At 42.4% G+C, this 20,612-nt stretch overlaps 1 protein-coding gene across 1 annotated transcript in view; it reads right to left on the reverse strand.

The window, feature by feature from the left end:
- The window catches only part of LOC106581050 (LIM domain kinase 1), a 109,429-nt gene that overhangs the window by 88,409 nt on the left and 408 nt on the right, over positions 1–20,612 (reverse strand). The gene's annotated exons all lie outside the window — the stretch shown is intronic.

Here is a 20,612-nt window from a genome sequence, read left to right on the forward strand (position 1 = left end):
GATTGTAATAATGTAAGATTACTGTTGACTCCAAATGACACAAATAGTGTCTATACAAACTAAACCATAGCATCAGTTAGACAGCAAAAACAAATTCATGAACTGACACGCATTAGCTCAAATGCACAAAATCCCCCCAATTTCAATATGGAGAGAAATTTACCTCATCTTAGTTCAACTGAGTATTAGAAATGTGGGATATTTTCGGGCATGCAAATGTGGCTTTTTTCTTTTACTTTAGTTCTTAGAAGTAGAGCTTTGGAGCGGTGCATTAACACAGAACCACATTCATCTATTCTACACTGCTTTTGCTTGTGGGAGGATTTAGGTGTGTGTGTGTGTGTGTGTGTGTGTGTGTGTGTGTGTGTGTGTGTGTGTGTGTGTGTGTGTGTGTGTGTGTGTGTGTGTGTGTGTGTGTGTGTGTGTGTGTGTGTTGATAATGATAACAAGAGCATTTGTTATCCCCATGTAAATCCAGAATGGGAGAAGGGTGGATGTGGTTTGCAAACAGGAACATGGTGTCAGAAGAATAAATACTATTAATTTGTATAGAATGAATTAGATTAACCACAATATAAGACTCTGTTTCATATGTGAGCAAAACAAAGTTTCATCTGAGAGAGAAAAAGAGTGAGAAAGCAAGCGAGCAAGAGAGTGAGAGAGAAAGATTGAGGAGAGAGAGAGAGAGAGAGAGAGAGAGAGAGAGACAGAGAGAGCGAGAGAACAGCGAGCAAGAGCCAGAATGCTGCAACAAAGTGCTTGGATCTTCATAAATCGGTTTCCTTGTTTTACATTTGTCAATGTCACTTGTCACTGACTTTTAGGGTTCAGTGAGTCCATTCAACCTTATTCCAGAGGTCTTGGCAGCCCTTATCAAGTCATTGGCTTCATCACAAATAGCACCCTATTATTTATAGTATATAGTGCATAGACCCATAGGGCTGTGGTCAAAAGTGCACTACTCCCTATATCAGTGTTACCTAAACCTGGTCCTTGAGAACACCCAACAGTACACATTTTTATTGTAACCCTGGACAGTCACTAATGTGCTGGGTTGGGAAACACTGCCCTATATAGTGCACTACTTTGACCAGAGCGCTATGGGCCATGGACAAAACGAGTGCTCTATAAAGGGAATAGGGTGCCATTTGGGACGCAGACCAAGATAGTTGGGTCCAGAAATATTGACATCATTGATAAAGATGAGCAATAGTGACTGTATAAAATAAATTATTAAAATACTGAGCTATACTGCTCAAAAAAATAAAGGGAACACTTAAACAATACAATGTAACTCAAAGTCAATCACACTTCTGTGAAATCAAACTGTCCACTTAGGAAGCAACACTGATTGACAATACATTTCACATGCTGTTGTGCAAATGGAATAGACAACAGGTGGAAATTATAGGAAATTAGCAAGACACCCCCAATAAAGGAGTGGTTCTGCAGGTGGTGACCACAGACCACTTCTCAGTTCCTATGCTTCCTGGCTGATGTTTTGGTCACTTTTGAATGCTGGCGGTGCTTTCACTCTAGTGGTAGCATGAGACGGAGTCTACAACCCACACAGGTAGTGCAGCTCAGGTAGTGCAGGTAGTGCAGCTCATCCAGGATTGCACATCAATGCGAGCTGTGGCAAGAAGGTTTGCTGTGTCTGTCAGCGTAGTGTCCAGAGCATGGAGGCGCTACCAGGAGACAGGCCAGTACATCAGGAGACGTGGAGGAGGCCGTAGGAGGGCAACAACCCAGCAGCAGGACCGCTACCTCCGCCTTTGTGCAAGGAGGAGCAGGTGGAGCACTGCCAGAGCCCTGCAAAATGACCTCCAGCAGGCCACAAATGTGCATGTGTCTGCTCAAATGGTCAGAAACAGACTCCATGAGGGTGGTATGACGGCCCGACGTCCACAGGTGGGGGTTGTGCTTACAGCCCAACACCGTGCAGGACGTTTGGCATTTGCCAGAGAACACCAAGATTGGCAAATTCGCCACTGGAGCCCTGTGCTCTTCACAGATGAAAGCAGGTTCACACTGAGCACATGTGACAGACGTGACAGAGTCTGGAGATGCCGTGGAGAACGTTCTGCTGCCTGCAACATCCTCCAGCATGACCGGTTTGGCGGTGGGTCAGTCATGGTGTGGGGTGGCATTTCTTTGGGGGGCCGCACAGCCCTCCATGTGCTCGCCAGAGGTAGCCTGACTGCCATTAGGTACCGAGATGAGATCCTCAGACCCCTTGTGAGACCATATGCTGGTGCGGTTGGCCCTGGGTTCCTCCTAATGCAAGACAATGCTAGACCTCATGTGGCTGGAGTGTGTCAGCAGTTCCTGCAAGAGGAAGGCATTGATGCTATGGACTGGCACGCCCGTTCCCCAGACCTGAATCCAATTGAGCACATCTGGGACATCATGTCTCGTTCCATCCACCAACGCCACGTTGCACCACAGACTATCCAGGAGTTGGCGGATGCTTTAATCCAGGTCTGGGAGGAGATCCCTCAGGAGACCATCTGCCACCTCATCAGGAGCATGCCCAGGCATTGTAGGGAGGTCATACAGGCACGTGGAGGCCACACACACTACTGAGCCTCATTTTGACTTGTTTTAAGGACATTACATCAAAGTTGGATCAGCCTGTAGTGTGGTTTTCCACTTTAATTTTGAGTGTGACTCCAAATCCAGACCTCCATGGGTTGATAAATTGGATTTCCATTGATTATTTTTGTGTGATTTTGTTGTCAGCACATTCAACTATGTAAAGAAAAAAGTATTTAATAAGATTATTTCATTCATTCAGATCTAGGATGTGTTATTTTAGTGTTCCCTTTATGTTTTTGAGCAGTGTATATTGTAAAAAAACAAAATAATACGTGAAATTGTATTCATTTATACTAATATAATTGCTCAGAGAAAGAGATTTTGTTTAACCCCAAGATATTACCCCTGTTAATGGTAATGGTGAGAGGTTAGCATCTTGGGGGTCATTTCATTTGTCACATGCTTTGTAAACAACAGGTGTAGACTAAGAGTGAAATTATTACTGACGGGTCCATTCCAACAACGCAGAGAGAAAGATAATTGAGAAATAAGAGATAAGTAATAACACATAATAATAAAAGTAATAATAAATACACAATGAGTAAAGATAACCTGGTTCTATACCAGTACCGAGTCGATGTGCAGAGGTAACGAGGTAATTGAGTTAGATATGTACATATGACTAGGAATAAAGTGACTAGTCAACAGGATAGATAATAAACAGTAGTCGCAGCGTATGTGATGACATGCAGTCTTATGGCTTAGGGGTAGAAGCTGTTAACTATCCTGTTAGTTCCAGACTTGGTGCATCGGTACCGCTTTCCGTGCGGTAGCAGAGAAAAGAAAAGTCTATGACGGATGGCTGAAATATCACATTTACTTAAGTATTCAGACCCTTTACTCAGTACTTTGTTGAAGCACCTTTGGCAGCGATTACAGCCTTGAGTCTTCCTGAGTATGATGGTACAAGCTTGGCACACCTGTATTTGGGGAGTTTCTCCATTCTTCTCTGCAGATCCTCTCAATCTCTGTCAGGTTGGACAGGAAGCGTCGCTGCCCAGTGATTTACAGGTCTCTCCAGAGATGTTCGATCGGGTTCAAGTCCGGGCTCTGGCTGGGCCACTCAAGGACATTCAGAGACTTGTCCTGAAGCCACTCCTGCGGTGTCTTGGCTGTGTGCTTAGGGTCGTTGTCCTGTTGGAAGGTGAGACTTCGCCCTGGTCTGAGGTCCTGAACACTCTGGAGCAGGTTTTCATCAAGGATCTCTCTGTACCTTGCTCTGTTTATCTGTCCGTCGATCCTGACCAGTATCTCAGTCCCTGCTGCTGAAAAACATCCCCACAGCATTTTGCTGCCACCACCATGCTTCACCGTAGGGATGGTGCCAAGTTTCCTCCAGACGTGACGCTTGGCATACAGGCCAAAGAGTTCAATCTTGGTTTCATCAGACCAGAGAATCTTGTTTCTCATGGTGTGAGAGTCCTTTAAGTGCCTTTTGACAAACTCCAAGCGGGCTGTCATGTGCATTTTACTGAGGAGTGGCTTCCGTCTGGCCACTCTACCATAAAGTCCTGATTGGTGGAATGCTGCAGAGATGGCTATCCTTCTGGAAGGTTCTCCCAACTCCACAGAGGACCTCTGGAGCTCTGTCAGAGTGGCCATCGGGTTCTTGGTCACCTCTCTGACCAAGGCCCTTCTCCCTCGATTTGGCAGGGCGGCCAGCTCTAGGAAGAGTCTTGGTGGTTCCAAATTTATTCCGTTTAAGAATGCTGCAGAAATGTTTTGGTACCCTTCCCCAGATCTGTGCCTCGACACAATCCTGTCTTTCAGCTCTACTGACAATTCCTTCAACCTCATTGCTTGGTTTTCGCTTTGACATGCACTGTCAACTGTGGGACCTTATATAGACAGGTGTGTGCCTTTTCAAATCATGTCCAATCAATTGATTGTTAATTAATTATTAATTATATATAAATATATATATATATATATATATATATATATATTATTAATGCGTTTGAGCCAATCAGTTGTGTTGTGACAAATTAGGGGTGGTATACAGAAGATAGCCCTATTTGGTAAAAGACCAAGTCCATATTATGGCAAGAACATCTCAAATAAGCAAAGAGAAATGACAGTCCTTTATTACTTTAAGACATGAAGGTCTGTCAATACGGAAAACGTTTGAACGTTTCTTTAAGTGCAGTCACAAAAACCACCGCCACAGGAAAGGAAGTCCCAGAGTTACCTATGCTGCAGAGGATATGTTCATTAGAGTTACCAGCCTCAGAAATTGCAGCCCAAATAAATGCTTCACAGTTCAAGTAACAGACACATCTCAACATCAACTATTCAGAGGAGACTTCGTGAATCAGACCTTCATGGTCGAATTGCTGCAAAGAAATCACTACAAAAGGACACCAATAACAAGAAGAGACTTGCTTGGGCCAAGAAACACGAGCAGTGGACCGGTGGAAATCTGTCCTTTGGTCTGATGAGTCCAAATTTGAGATTTTTGTTTCCAACCGCTGTGTCTTTGAGATGCAGAGTAGGTGAACGGTTGATCTCCGTATGTGTAGTTCCCACCGTGAAGTATGGAGGAGGAGGTGTGATGGTGTGGGGATGCTTTGCTGGCTAAGACACACTTAACCAGCAGGGCTACCACAGCATTCTGCAGCGATATGCCATCCCATCTGTTTTGCGCTTAGTGGGACTATCATTTGTTTTTCAACAGGAACAATGACCTAACATACCTCAAGGCAGTGTAAGGGCTATTTGAACAAGAAGGAGAGTGATGGAGTGCTGCATCAGATGACCTGGCCTCCACAATCACCCTACCTCAACCCAAATGAGATGGTTTGGGATGAGTTGGACCGCAGAGTGAAGGAAAAGCAGCCAACAAGTGCTCAGTATATATGGGAACTCCCTCAGGACTGTTGGAAAATAGTGTGGAAAACTGTCATCAAGGCAAAGGGTTGCTACTTTGAAGAATTTTGATTTGTTTAACACTTATTTGGTTACTACATGATTCCATGTGATATTTCATAGTTTTGATGTCTTCACTATTATTTTACAATGTAGAAAATAGTAAAAATAAAGAAAAATCTTTGACTGAAAACTTTTGACTGGTACTGTATATGTTTGTGCCCATATCAGTGAACTAATGCATTGCGGAGGCCTAGACCTAAAGCCAATTTATGCTTGATTCGAAAATGTGGTCGGAGGCTCCATACGGAGGGTGTGACGCAATTTCAGAGGCCAAATTGAGCTCTGTACCGCATTGCCATGCGCCTCCAAAATGTTGTAACAATGCAGAGGGCTCTGTATAGCTCCGCATTGTCATGATTGGTTGATGGTAGGTGGGGCGGTACATCCTGTATAAACACAAACTCACTTCCTTGACAACAGCTCTGCACTCTGTGAAGCGTAAGAAGTATGAATACCCTGACTTCTGCTGAGGCCATTCTTGCCCTGACTTCGGCTGAGGCCATATACAGTAAATGCTGAATGGCCAATGCAGACGCTGTATTGACCATTCGTCCAGATGCACAACGCACTTCTCTCTCCAGAATGCACTCTCTCCCGCCAACTGTGCACAGTCATTGTTTCATAACTTCATTGTGTGAATTGTTTGCATTTGATTGTTAGTGTATATCAATTCTCCATTACATATATCACCAGTAGTACATTTACCGTTAATTCCTATAATTTCTAATCTACAGTGTTTGTTACTTTGGTTACGGTTATTTATTTTAAGGCATTCAATATTATTATTCCAGTCTTCCTGTACTCATTGTCGGAGTAAACAAATTGTTTGCAGAGTGCACAACCTATGCTACACTTGTGAGAAACAAGTTTTGGTTTATTTAATTCCATTAACGAGGTCTGTCAATTTAGTCATTGTCTTTTGTTTGGAGTGCTTCTGTCAATTTTGAGTAAGGACGAGCAAGCATAGGCTACCTGGTCTGTGCGCAAATGTAGGCATATAAATGTGCCCATTTGGGGATCTGATAGTATTTCTGATTGGCTGGTACTGTTTATATTTAGGTGCAGGAGCGCCATAATACTTTTGAGCTAATATTCTATAAGAGTAACAGAAGCTCAAGCAGCTCCGGTGAGCTCCTGCCCAAGTCAAGCACTGCTTCTTGGGAAACTCTAGTTCACTAGCACAAGCTTCAGGCCGGACCCAAGTTAATAGTTGATACTGGGTGGGTTGCACCAACATGGATTAACTCTTAAACTGGGTAAAATTAAGATTTATCTATTAATCTTGTTGCACCAAATTTTAAACCTAGTTTTAAATTAATCCTAGTTAAATGAAATCCTTCCTCTAATCTAAGTTTAGTTTTCACTTTAAACCTAGATTAATTTAAAGCCTGTTGCTCAATTTTAAATGTTTTTAATATAAACTCAGATTGGAGGTTAATTCTAAACTGCCACTTGAGGTGGTTTACCTGATAAAATGGCAGCATATCTACTGTGGAAAGACCAAAACGACAGAGTTCCTCAGAGAGTAATTAGAGAGAGGTTGAATCCTGTTGAGTTTTATGATAATGATGAGTTTTCAAGGAGATACCGCTTCTCCAAGGACTCTGTAATGCAACTGGAAAGAAAGGTTGCACCAACCATTAAGCATGGGAGTGATAGGAACACGGCTGTACCCCCACTACTTCAGCTCTTGGTGGCCCTACGGTTCTATGCAACTGGATGTTTCCAGATGGTGGATGGGGATCTTTTTGGACTACACAAGTCAACCATCTGCAGGATTGTAGTCCATGTCCAGTGCTATTGCTGGTCTGAATAATCTGTACATAAGGTTCAATCCTAAAGAGGAATCAGCAGCTGGATTTTACAGGAGAGTTAGATTCCCAGGTGTACTAGGGGCAATAGAGTGGACACATTCCTATTCCCAACCCTGGTGGTGAGAATGGAGAACTATTCCGTAATCAGAAAGGTTACTGCTCCATCAACGTGCAGGCTGTCTATGATGACAAAGGTCAGCTCACCAACATCGTAGCTAGATGGCCAGGATCCACCCATGACAGCAGAATCTTTGACAATAATCGTCTGTGTGCAATGCTGGATAGGGGGGGCATTTGAAGGCCACCTACTAGGTGACAATGGATATGCCTGTCGTGGGTACCTTATGACATCCCTTTTAAAACGCCCAGACACCAGAAAATAGAAAATACAACACCTCTCATCCTGACAAGAGGTCTCATAGAGAGTTTTGGAGTGTGGAAAAAATATTTCCGTGCCTACAGGAGGGGCTCTGCACAAAGATGGACATGACACTGACAATCATTATTGCAGTGGCAGTTCTGTATAACTTTGGCAAGAGACAAGGAGACGAGCTACCTAAGGAAGACCTACCTGAGGAGAATGGAGAAGATGGCCAGGTGCAACATGCTGCCAATGCAAATGGGAATGCTGTGAGGAGAACCTTGATTGAGAACCATTTTGCTGCCTTAGGTGTGTATAATGTAACATTGGTAACATAAAAAACATATTATATTTTGATCGCCAAGTACAATTTCTAATTAAGCTATCTGTAGTAAAATGTATTATTAAGACTGTTATTCTCAATACCATACACGGTGGAACTGGAAGCACCAGAACACAAGAGTGGGGACAAAACTGGAGGACAACAAATTGCTTGGGAAAGCATTGTTTTAATAAATAATTTTAAAAATATATATATTAAAAAAAGATCAGCATTCTTTACACAGTGGGCATTTTGTTTTCCTGAAGAAGTTTCTGAATTTGCAGTAGCTGTCAAGTCCTGACCAGTATAAGGGTTATTTGTTATTGTAGTTTGGTCAGAACGTGGCAGAGAGTATTTTGTTTATGTGGTTCGGGGTGGTGATTTATGTAGTAGGGTGTTTGATTTATTATTTCCGGGTTTTGGTCTATGTTCTATGTTTTGTATTTCTATGTTCTTTCTGGTTTGTTGTATTTCTATGTTTAGGTTGATGGGGGATTGGACTCTCAATTGGAGGCAGGTGCTTTCTCATTGCCTCTGATTGAGAGTCCTATATATGGGTAATTGTTTGGGTTGGTGTTGTGGGAGATTGGTTCTTGTTTTGCCTGTGTGAGTGTGACAAGACTGTTTTGTTGTTTGTGCGTTCTTCGTTTTGTTATTTTGGTGTTCTCGTCCTGTTCCCGCTCCCCGCACTAGCCCTGAGGTGCGTGTTCCCAGGCTGATACCTCCAGTACCAGCACCACGTATCAGGCTTCTAGTGCGTCAACCCAGTCCGACTCGGCCTGTTCCCGCTCCCCGCACTAGCCCTGAAGTGCGTGTCCCCAGACTGGCACATCCAGTACCACACATCAGGCTTCCAGTGCGTCAGCCCAGCCTCGAGAGTTCGGCAACAGTGTGCAGTCCAGAGTATCCGGCAACAGTGTGCAGTCCAGAGTATCCGGCAACAGTGTGCAGTCCAGAGTATCCGGCAACAGTGTCTAGTCCGGAACCGAGAGTGTCTGCCTGCGACCCGGAACCGAGGGTGTCTGCCTGTGACCCGGAACCGAGGGAGTCTGCCTGTTACCCGGAACCGAGGGAGTCTGCCTGTGACCCGGAACCGAGGGAGTCTGCCTGCGACCCGGAACCGGCAACAGTGTGCAGTCCAGAGTATCCGGCAACATTGTCTAGTCCGGAACCGAGGGAGTCTGCCTGCGACCCGGAACCGAGGGAGTCTGCCTGCGACCCGGAACCGGCAACAGTGTGCAGTCCAGAGTATCCGGCAACAGTGTCTAGTCCGGAACCGAGGGAGTCTGCCTGCGACCCGGAACCGAGGGAGTCTGCCTGTGACCCGGAACCGGGGGAGTCTGCCTGCGACCCAGAACCCGGGGAGTCTGCCTGCGACCCGGAACCGGGGGAGTCTATCAGCAACCCGGAACTAAATATGATTAACTGTGTATCAAATGAGTCTGCCTACAGTGTGGAACGGAAGAGGTCTGCCTACGATCCGGAACGATGGGAGTCTGCCTACGGCCCGAAACTGAGCAAGTCTGTCTGCATTCTGGAGGACAGTAGGCCGGAGCCAGAACCACCTCCTGTATAGGTGGGTTGGGGAGGGGGGGTGTAGCACAAGTGCCGTCAGCAGCCACCCTCCCTTCCCTCCCTTTAGGGGGATTTTTTGTTGTTGTTGTTGTTTTTTTAAACATTTTATTTATGAGGTGCATCCGGGGTCTGCACCTTTAGGGGGGGAGTACTGTCAAGTCCTGACCAGTATAAGGGTTATTTGTTATTGTAGTTTGGTCAGGACGTGGCAGAGGGTATTTTGTTTATGTGGTTCGGGGTGGTGATTTATGTAGTAGGGTGTTTGATTTATTATTTCTGGGTTTTGGTCTATGTTCTTTCCGGTTTGTTGTATTTCTATGTTTAGGTTGATGGGGATTGGACTCTCAATTGGAGGCAGGTGCTTTCTCATTGCCTCTGATTGAGAGTCCTATATATGGGTAATTGTTTGGGTTGGTGTTGTGGGAGATTGGTTCTTGTTTTGCCTGTGTGAGTGTGACAAGACTGTTTTGTTGTTTGTGCGTTCTTCGTTTTGTTATTTTGGTGTTCTCTTTATTTAAAAAATAAATAAGATGAGCATCCACATTCCTGCTGTGTTTTGGTCCTCTATTCCCGACGACAACCGTTACAGAATCTCCCACCACAATAGGACCAAGCAGCGGAGAAGGGAGCGATGGGAATATGATATGGACTGTCGGGAAAAGGAGACATGGGCAGAGTTGAGGAGAGGCGTTTCCAGGGCTGTGGAGGATTTAAGGGAACCCGAGAGGCAGCCCCAAGATTTTTTTTTTTGGGGGGGCACACGGGTAGTTTGGCTGGGCGAGGAGTGAGCCCCAGGCCAAATCCCCGTACCTTTTTTGGGCAACCAGTGACTGGACAGGTCCCGTGCTTCGGGGTAATGGGTACTGTGGCGAGGCCAAGTATTTTTAGGCCGGTACGCGCAGTACCAGCGCCCCGCATTTGCCAGGGGGAAGTGGGCATCCAGCCAGTAAGAGCGATGCCAGTTCTGCGCTCGAGACCGCCAGTACGCCTCTACGGTCCAGTGCGTCAGCCCAGTCCGACTCGTCCTGTTCCCGCTCCCCGCACTAGCCCTGAGGTGCGTGTTCCCAGGCTGATACCTCCAGTACCAGCACCACGTATCAGGCTTCTAGTGCGTCAACCCAGTCCGACTCGGCCTGTTCCCGCTCCCCGCACTAGCCCTGAAGTGCGTGTCCCCAGACTGGCACATCCAGTACCACACATCAGGCTTCCAGTGCGTCAGCCCAGCCTCGAGAGTTCGGCAACAGTGTGCAGTCCAGAGTATCCGGCAACAGTGTGCAGTCCAGAGTATCCGGCAACAGTGTGCAGTCCAGAGTATCCGGCAACAGTGTCTAGTCCGGAACCGAGAGTGTCTGCCTGCGACCCGGAACCGAGGGTGTCTGCCTGTGACCCGGAACCGAGGGAGTCTGCCTGTTACCCGGAACCGAGGGAGTCTGCCTGTGACCCGGAACCGAGGGAGTCTGCCTGCGACCCGGAACCGGCAACAGTGTGCAGTCCAGAGTATCCGGCAACATTGTCTAGTCCGGAACCGAGGGAGTCTGCCTGCGACCCGGAACCGAGGGAGTCTGCCTGCGACCCGGAACCGGCAACAGTGTGCAGTCCAGAGTATCCGGCAACAGTGTCTAGTCCGGAACCGAGGGAGTCTGCCTGCGACCCGGAACCGAGGGAGTCTGCCTGTGACCCGGAACCGGGGGAGTCTGCCTGCGACCCAGAACCCGGGGAGTCTGCCTGCGACCCGGAACCGGGGGAGTCTATCAGCAACCCGGAACTAAATATGATTAACTGTGTATCAAATGAGTCTGCCTACAGTGTGGAACGGAAGAGGTCTGCCTACGATCCGGAACGATGGGAGTCTGCCTACGGCCCGAAACTGAGCAAGTCTGTCTGCATTCTGGAGGACAGTAGGCCGGAGCCAGAACCACCTCCTGTATAGGTGGGTTGGGGAGGGGGGTGTAGCACAAGTGCCGTCAGCAGCCACCCTCCCTTCCCTCCCTTTAGGGGGATTTTTGTTGTTGTTGTTGTTTTTTTAAACATTTTATTTATGAGGTGCATCCGGGGTCTGCACCTTTAGGGGGGGAGTACTGTCAAGTCCTGACCAGTATAAGGGTTATTTGTTATTGTAGTTTGGTCAGGACGTGGCAGAGGGTATTTTGTTTATGTGGTTCGGGGTGGTGATTTATGTAGTAGGGTGTTTGATTTATTATTTCTGGGTTTTGGTCTATGTTCTTTCTGGTTTGTTGTATTTCTATGTTTAGGTTGATGGGGGTTGGACTCTCAATTGGAGGCAGGTGCTTTCTCGTTGCCTCTGATTGAGAGTCCTATATATGGGTAATTGTTTGGTTTGGTGTTGTGGGAGATTGTTTATTGTTTTGCCTGTGTGAGCATGACAAGACTGTTTTGTTGTTCGTGCGTTCTTCGTTTTGTTATTTTGGTGTTCTCTTTATTTAAAATAAATAACAAGATGAGCATCCACATTCCTGCTGCGTTTTGGTCCTCTATTCCCGACGACAACCGTTACAGTAGCTCTTTTTGTAAATTCAGGACCTCAATCTGCAGTATATTTCTCTCTCTCTCCAGCTCCAAAACATCAATATGAGCTTGGTTTATGTCAGTTCTGGGGCATTTGCTTGGCCTGTCTGGTGTTTTTGCTGCTGGTGAAAGATCCAGGCACTGCTGTTTCTCCACGACACAGGGTGTCAGCTCAACTAAAGGAAAGAAAGAAAATGTATTCACTATTAGTAGGCTATTTACGTGCCCATGTTGTAAAATAATTTCATTGGGGCTTACGATATGCCCAGCCTTGGGTACGAATGACGACGTTTTGCAATATGCTGTAACGGGGCTGATAACGGTAACATTGTAGTGAAGTAGAATTAATGTTAGTTTTAACTTGCATTATAGTAATTGATATTTACCAGTTATTTATGCTTACTAAATATTGGTGGGCTGACTTGTCCATCGTCATCATTGGGGTTAAGGAGAGGGACAAACAGCTGGTGAATCATCTTGCATATCTTCTGGGAGAGTTGATCAATTGTCTTGGACGGAGGGCCCCCTCGGTCTGAAATAGCCCCCGCCTCTCCTCTGCCGCATCCTTTTTGGCTTTTGCTTGAAAAAAATCCAGCACGCCTTCATCCGATTTTGGTCCCTCTTTAATCCGTGTCGATCCATTATATCTGTTGCATAAAACGGGCCAGGTGTCTTCCTTCTTTTTGACAGTCGTGTTGAGTCTTATCTGCCAGTACATTACTAAATTCCTCCATCAGCTCTGACAAGTTTTTTTTCATAAGCGGAGAAGTTTGAACTTCTTTGACATGCTATGATCAGGTGGCTAGCGAACAAATAATAAAGGGCTAAATAACACTAAGTAATGACAATAATACATTATATTTTATGCTAGGTAGCTTGGTTTATAAACTAGCTAGCTACGGTAGCTAACGTTAGCTAACGAATGAGTTCTGTCTAGTAACGTTAATGGTAAATAGATTTTATTTCAAATCTTTGAGGGAGTTCCAGCAGTGATACATTGCTATTCTTTTATCAAGGAACAGCAACTTTGTTGCCTCTTTTGTCAAGTAGGCTAGCTACTTTGTTTCAACTCACAAAATACCTAATATACTGGTGTAGAATGTCACTAATCATAGTTTAAAACCGTTAATCATAGATTTACTGATCCAGATTTAAAATGAAGTGGTGCAACACATATCTGATTAATTATAAACCTAGATTTACAAAACCTAGATTAGCTCTAATCCCAGATTAATTTAAACCATGTTGGTGCAACCCACCCACAATGTTTCAAGTTTGTTGCAGACAGGCCATCTGTAGCCAATGTGATTTGTAGGATATTTCTTTTTATCAGGATATTTTCTACCTACAGGCTGCAATGTTTTTATTTGTTTGCTTTATGTAGGCTACTTTTACATAGTTGGTAATGGCAATAGAAGTTACTTTTTAGGTTTGTATCATTTTCATTTAGATTTGGATAGAATTTTGATTAACCATGACAATGATTTTGAGATATGAAGACGTTATTATAAATTAAATTAAACTATTTCATGAAAATGTGCATATGAAAACCATAGCTGGCATGCAGATAGGTAGAGATGGTAAGATAAATTGGCATTCCACATGAGAAAGGCTACAGAATCCTTGAGTAGCCTATTGCTTATTGCAACTTAAGGAGAGTAATGGCAGAATCTGTGAAAGCCAGAAGGAAAGGGAGGAGAATAGTTGGGTCAGGTTAAGATTTTTTTCTTCTGGTTATCTAGATCTCTGGCGCCCTCTTGAGGCAACAAACCATAAGCTTAAGGCATCAGACAAGCTCCATGCACATAGGTGATTTTATTAAAACACATTCTATACATGGAAAATGTACACATTTAAAAATTTTGAGCAATCAAATGGTCCAAAGAACAGATGACTTTCGGTCAACAAAGATTTTTTTAAAGTTTGGGACAGCCCTAACAAACTGGCTTTATTTACAAATTAGTAACAATGTCTAACCCCATGTTCAAGAACGGCCTTTTTCCTAGCTCATTTTACATTATTTGAAAACTAAATCTCAAATAGTGTTATTTTTTAACAAAGCGATAATAATTATTATTAATTAACAATTATATAAAAGCCCCTTGGAAATTCTCACAGATATATTATTAATCCTGTTATTAGCAGGACAATATACAGTTGAAGTCGGAAGTTTACATACACCTTAGCCAAATACATTTAAACTCAGTTTTTCACAATTCCTGACATTTAATCCTTGTAATAATTCCCTGTCTTAGGTCAGTTAGGATCACCACTTTATTTTAAGAATGTGAAATGTCAGAATAATAGTAGAGAGAATGATTTATTTCAGCTTTTATTTCTTTCATCGCATTCCCAGTGGGTCAAAAGTTTACATACACTCAATTAGTATTTGGTAGCATTGCCTTTAAATTGTTTAACTTGGGTCAAACGTTTTGGGTAGCCTTCCACAAGCTTCCAAAAATAAGTTGGGTGCATTTTGGCCCATTCCTCCTGACAGAGCTGGTGTAACTGAGTCAGGTTTGCTTGCACCTGCTTTTTCAGTTCTGCCCACAAATTTTCCATAGGATTGAGGTCAGGGCTTTGTGATGGCCCCTCCAATACCTTGAATTTGTTGTCCTTAAGCAATTTTGCCACAACTTTGGAAGTATGCTTGGGGTCATTGTCCATTTGTGAGAACCATTTGCGACCAAGCTTTAACTTCCTGACTGATGTCTTGAGATGTTGCTTCAATATATCCACATAATTTTCCTGTCTCATGACACCATCTATTTTGTAAAGTGCATCAGTCCCTCCAGCAGCAAAGCACCCCCACAACATGATGCTGCCACCCCCGTGCTTCATGGTTGGGATGGTGATCTTCGGCTTGCAAGCCTCCCCCTTTTTCCTCCAAACATAACCATGGTCATTATGGCCAAACAATTCTATTTTTGTTTCATCAGACCAGAGGACATTTCTCCAAAAAGTACGATCTTTGTCCCCATGTGCAGTTGCAAACCGTAGTCTGGCTTTTTTATGGTGATTTGGAAAAGTGGCTTCTTCCTTGCTGAGCGGCCTTTCAGGTTATGTCGATATATGGCTCGTTTTACTGTGGATATAGATACTTTTGTACCTGTATCCTCCAGCATCTTCACAAGATCCTTTCCTGTAGTTCTGGGATTGATTTGCACTTTTCGCACAAAAGTACGTCCATCTCTAGGAGACAGAACGCGTCTCCTCCCTGAGCGGTATGACGGCTGTGTGGTCCCATGGTGTTTATACTTGCGTGCTATTGTTTGTACAGATGAACGTGGTACCTTCAAGTGTTTGGAAATTGCTCCCAAGGATGAACTAGACCTGTAGAGGTCTACAATTTTTTTTCTGAGGTCTTGGCTGATTTCTTTTGATTTTCCCATGATGTCAAGCAAAGAGGCACCGAGTTTGAAGGTAGGCCTTGAAATACATCCACAGGTACACCTCCAATTGATTCAAATTATGTCAATTAGCCTATCAGAAGCTTCTAAAGCCATGACATAATTTTCTGGAATTTTCCAAGCTGTTTCAAGGCACAGTCAACTTCGTGTATGTAAACTTCTGACCCACTGGAATTGTGAAACAGTGAATTATAAGTGAAATAATCTGTCTGTAAACAATTGTTGGAAAAATTACTTGTGTAATGCACAAAGTAGATGTCCTAACCGACTTGCCAAAACTGTAGAAATTTGTGGAGTGCTTCAAAAACGAGTTTTAATGACTCCAACCTAAGTGTATGTAAACTTCCGACTTCAACTGTACATATTACCTCAACTAACCGGTGCCCCTGTACATTGATTCTGTACTGGTACCCCCCTGTATATAGTCTCGCAATTGTTATTTTACTGCTGCTCTTTAATTACTTGTTACTTTTATTTCTTATTCTTATCTGTATTTTTTTAAACTGCATCGTTGGTTAGGGGCTCGTAAGTAAGCATTTCACTGTAAGGTGACCTGTTGTATTCGGCGCATGTGACTAATACGATTTGATTTGGCACTTTAAATAACATGCCATAGATTTCTGTGGCAGCATGCAAGTTTTGCTGCAGTACGCTGCAACTTTTAATAAAGGAGGAACCACTGTACCATGTGCCATGGAATTGGTACATCAAAAATCTCTTCCAACTATTTTGCGATCTATATGGCACAGCTGTAAACATTTTGGCCCTCACTATTTTCTTTAACCAATACTGGTCTTTAACGCAGGGCCGACAGACAAGTTCCTTACCTTTTGCCGCTTCCATTTTTGCGGTAATGCTGCAATTAGTTGTTTGTAATTTTGGGTAGAGCAAACATTTCCATATATTTTTGTTAGTTGCATGTGTGACATAACTCCACCAGTCCTATTTGATATAATTTAGAAATATTATACTTTTTTTTAAATCCCAAAATATATGTGTTTTTTTTGTTTTTTTTTATCAATAAATATATTTGAGTTTAACGATAATACTTTTGTATTATTTGTTCTGTCTTTTCAGGTGGATTAAACTGAAATTGCAACCGACTTTCTATGGCTTGTTTTAAAAATAGCGATATTTTGGAAATTATTGTAACGGTCGTCGTAATGGACGGACCAAGGCGCAGCGGGTTGAGTGCTCATATTTAACTTTTAATGTGAACACTTAATAAACAAAACAAGAAAACGATAAACGGACGACAAACAGTCTTGCAGGCAACACACAGCTATGCAAAGAACAACCTCCCACAATACCCATGACAAACACATTCCTATTTATAGGACCTTCAATCAGAGGCAACGATAGACAGCTGCCTCCAATTGAAGGCCCCAACCCCAATTACCTACACATAGAAATAGAAATGACTAGACAGAACATAGAAATACACTAACATATAACAATGACAAAAACCCCAGAATACATAAACCAAACACCCCTCTACATACACACACACCCCGAACCATATAAAACAAATATCCCCTGCCATGTCCTGACCAAACTATAATAACAAATAACCCCTTTACTGGTCAGGACGTGACAATTATTTAATTTTGAAATAACTGAAAGTGAGAGGTAATCTGAAAAAAGGGAAAATGGCCATTCTTGAACATGGGTTGAGATATTCTTACTAATCTGCTAGAGAACCAGTTCGGATTTAAGTATACCTTTCGTATGACTGAAGACGTGAGAGGTCTGCTTTAATGTTTAATAATTTATGCTCTCCAAATTCATATTCATTATATAAATAGCGTTCAGCGTACAATGATACCTTTGTTTCTAAGCCCTGGATTTCTAGCCCCTTGATATTATTGTTGGATCTGATTTTAATAGCTAACATTTCGATTGCCATAATAAATAGATATGCCTATAGTGGACAACCTTGTTTACTACTCTTGACAGATTAATACTTTCAGAGAAGTAGACATTATTTACTATTTTACACTACAGTATATATACTATACTATATTTAACTTTAACCCATTGTATAAGAGATTCTACAAAATGTAAATGTTCCAGGCATTGATATATAAATTCCAGTCGTACTTTATCAAAAGCCTTTTCAAAGTCTGCTATGAATACCAGGCCTGGTTTCCCAGATTTTTCCATAGTGTTCTATTGTTTTCAGTACTTGTCTTATATTATCTCCAATGTATCCTCCATGTAAAAACCTGTCTGATTAGGATGAATGATATCCGACAATACCTTTTTAATTCAATGCGCTATGCATTGTGCATCACAACACTGAAGTGTATTTTTTTTTACGGACTGAATCTTTATATTTACCATTTGGGTCCTGTTTCAGTAATAATGAAATCAGACCTTCTTGTTGAGTATCTGCTAATATAAAATGTTTATAGGAGTGGTTAAAATATGCTAATAACAGTCCTCTGAGTACATCAAAAAAGGGTTGGTATACCTAAACTGGTATGCCATCTAGCCCTGGAGTTTTCCCAGAATTAAAGGCTTTAATTGCACCAAGAAGTTCCTCCTCTGTAATTTTGCCTTCGCATGAGTCTTTCTATACAGATGTTCATTTTACATTATTAATAGAAAAAAATCCTAACAATTCACTTCGGTTAGTGGAGATGGAGGAGACTGAAATTAAAACATATGCTAAAAGTACTTTGCTTCCTCTTTCAAAATATAATTTGGCGAATCATGGGTGAATGTCATTTGTAACAAGTTTCAGTAAATCATTTTTGGTAGCGTTCCTATGTTGAATATGTATTTTTTTTGCATTTTTCCCCATATTCCATACAGTTCGCTTTATTTGGATAATATAATACACTAGATCTTTCTTGAATAAGTACCTCCATTTATTTTCCCCCTAACTTATTTTGTGCCTCTATGGTACAGTTTGTATTGCTATCTATCTGTACTTTTAGTCCTTCTATTTCCTTTGTTAAATAGGAATTATTTTGAGCTAAATTGCATTTGTTTTAAAGATGAGTATTGAATTACATGGACTCTAAAAGGCACATTTAAGTGTCCCATACAATAAGGGGATCTGCTGTACCTATGTTATGTCGGAAAAAGTCAGTTATAAATTCTTTTGTCCAAGTTAACTTGTTTTTATCATCCAATAGGCTTTGATAAAATGTCCAATATCCTCGCCCATGTGAGAATTATGTAATAGTATCATGCCAATTATTTGATGGTCCGACCACATTCTGTCCCCTATCAACACATTTTTTTACTTTTGGTGCCAGCGAGAATGACATTAGAAAATAGTCAAGACGACTAGCTTGATTGAGCCTCTGTCTTGTATAACTCACTAGGTCAGGATACCTAAGCCCCCATATATCCACTAGTTCCAATATATCCATGATATTTGAGATTTCCTTAAGTGCATAAGGGTTCTAGTTTGTAGAGTAATTTCCTTTACGTTCCATTGAGGTATTTAAAACCCTATTATAATCTCCCACCATAATAATAGAGTCTTGTACTGCTTGATCAATTATTATATATATTTTCAAAGAAGTGTGGATCATCATTATTTGGGCCGTATAGATTAAAGAGCCAAATCTGTTTATGGTCCAATAACATATTTAAAATAATCTATCTTGTGGATCCGTTTGAACAACTTGCACATTCAAATCAAAATTATTGTTTATTAATACCATCACCCCTTTTGAGTTTCTTTACCCATGGGAGAAGTATACCCCCCCCTAACATTTTTGAATGAGTTCCCTGTAAACAATAGGTATTATATTCCTTCTCTTTTCTTATTATCTGCTAAGCCATTACAATTATAAACTGGCTATACTTATTTCACCATTTACCATAATGAGATACAAGTTTATATTCTATTTATCATAATATATGCTTGTAAACTTACCATTAAAAAGTACCAGAATGAATGAGTGTCCATATATTTGTACCATGATATTTGCACTGCTACTAAGTAAACCTCCAATTGTTCTCCACTATTCCACCCTCTAAAACCTCCCCGCATCCCAAGTTAGGTTGTCATCCCAGTGACTGGCAGACCACCCCTGTCCCCCTGGATCCTAGGGCCTTTGAGAGATTGGGACCCATCCTTTAATTAAAAAGAGCACACAGTGCCAGCCACAGAAGCAGATCGACCACCAAAAGCATTTCCAACGCCCTCACCTTGATTGTATTATATACAGTTATAAAAAAAATTATACAGTACCAGTCAAAAGTTTGGACACACAACCTCATTCAAGGGTTTTTCCTTATTTTGACTATTTTCTACATTGTAGAATAATAGAGAAGACATCAAAACTATTAAATAACACATATGTAATCATGTAGGAACACACATGCTGTCCCCTGTTGTGACCATTTCCCAAGCATCTCTGTGCAGTCAGTCCTCTGATTATTTTGTGCCACCAGAGCCACAATAATTTGCCCCCTCTCTGATTGTCCCAGTGTGACCCTCTTCCCATGGGTTACTGCAGCTAGTGTTGCCAGCACTGCCACTACCTGGGTTGGGGCACCCCACCGGAATTCCCAACGGCTACGTACAAGGTCGTCAAGGTTCTCATTAACAGCTTTGACAAATTCCCTGTATATTATGCTCAACCTTCCAGGGGTTTTGGCTTTGTAGGACCAACCCTGCCAGGTAAGCTCCGACTCTTAGACTCGAGGTGTAGTTGCATTGAAAGTAGGCTAAACGAGGTCATGGATTCACAGGAATGGAATGACAAGGAAAGGTATTGTTTCAAAGAAAGTGTAACTGTATCAGTTGTGTTGTTGTAGGTTAGAGCAGCGCTGCAGTTTCACCACCCCATTTAATTATGATTTAATTAGATTGAACTAAGCAAAACATTAACAGTTGAAATACACAAATTATAATACTTCTAAACACCATCCCAGCCTTGTTAGCATTATGCAGCGGGCTTAAATAGAACGACTAACGTTACCTACGTGGGTTATTGCAGCAAAACAAGGACATACCGGACATTCTTTATTGATAATTCTCACAGAATACTTTTCATAAAGCTAACCCTCCAAAAACACCATAACACAATGTATCTATTGTGTTGTTTATTATG

Source organism: Salmo salar, chromosome ssa20 (assembly GCF_905237065.1).
Source record: "Salmo salar chromosome ssa20, Ssal_v3.1, whole genome shotgun sequence".
In the NCBI taxonomy this organism is placed as follows: Eukaryota; Metazoa; Chordata; class Actinopteri; order Salmoniformes; family Salmonidae; genus Salmo; species Salmo salar.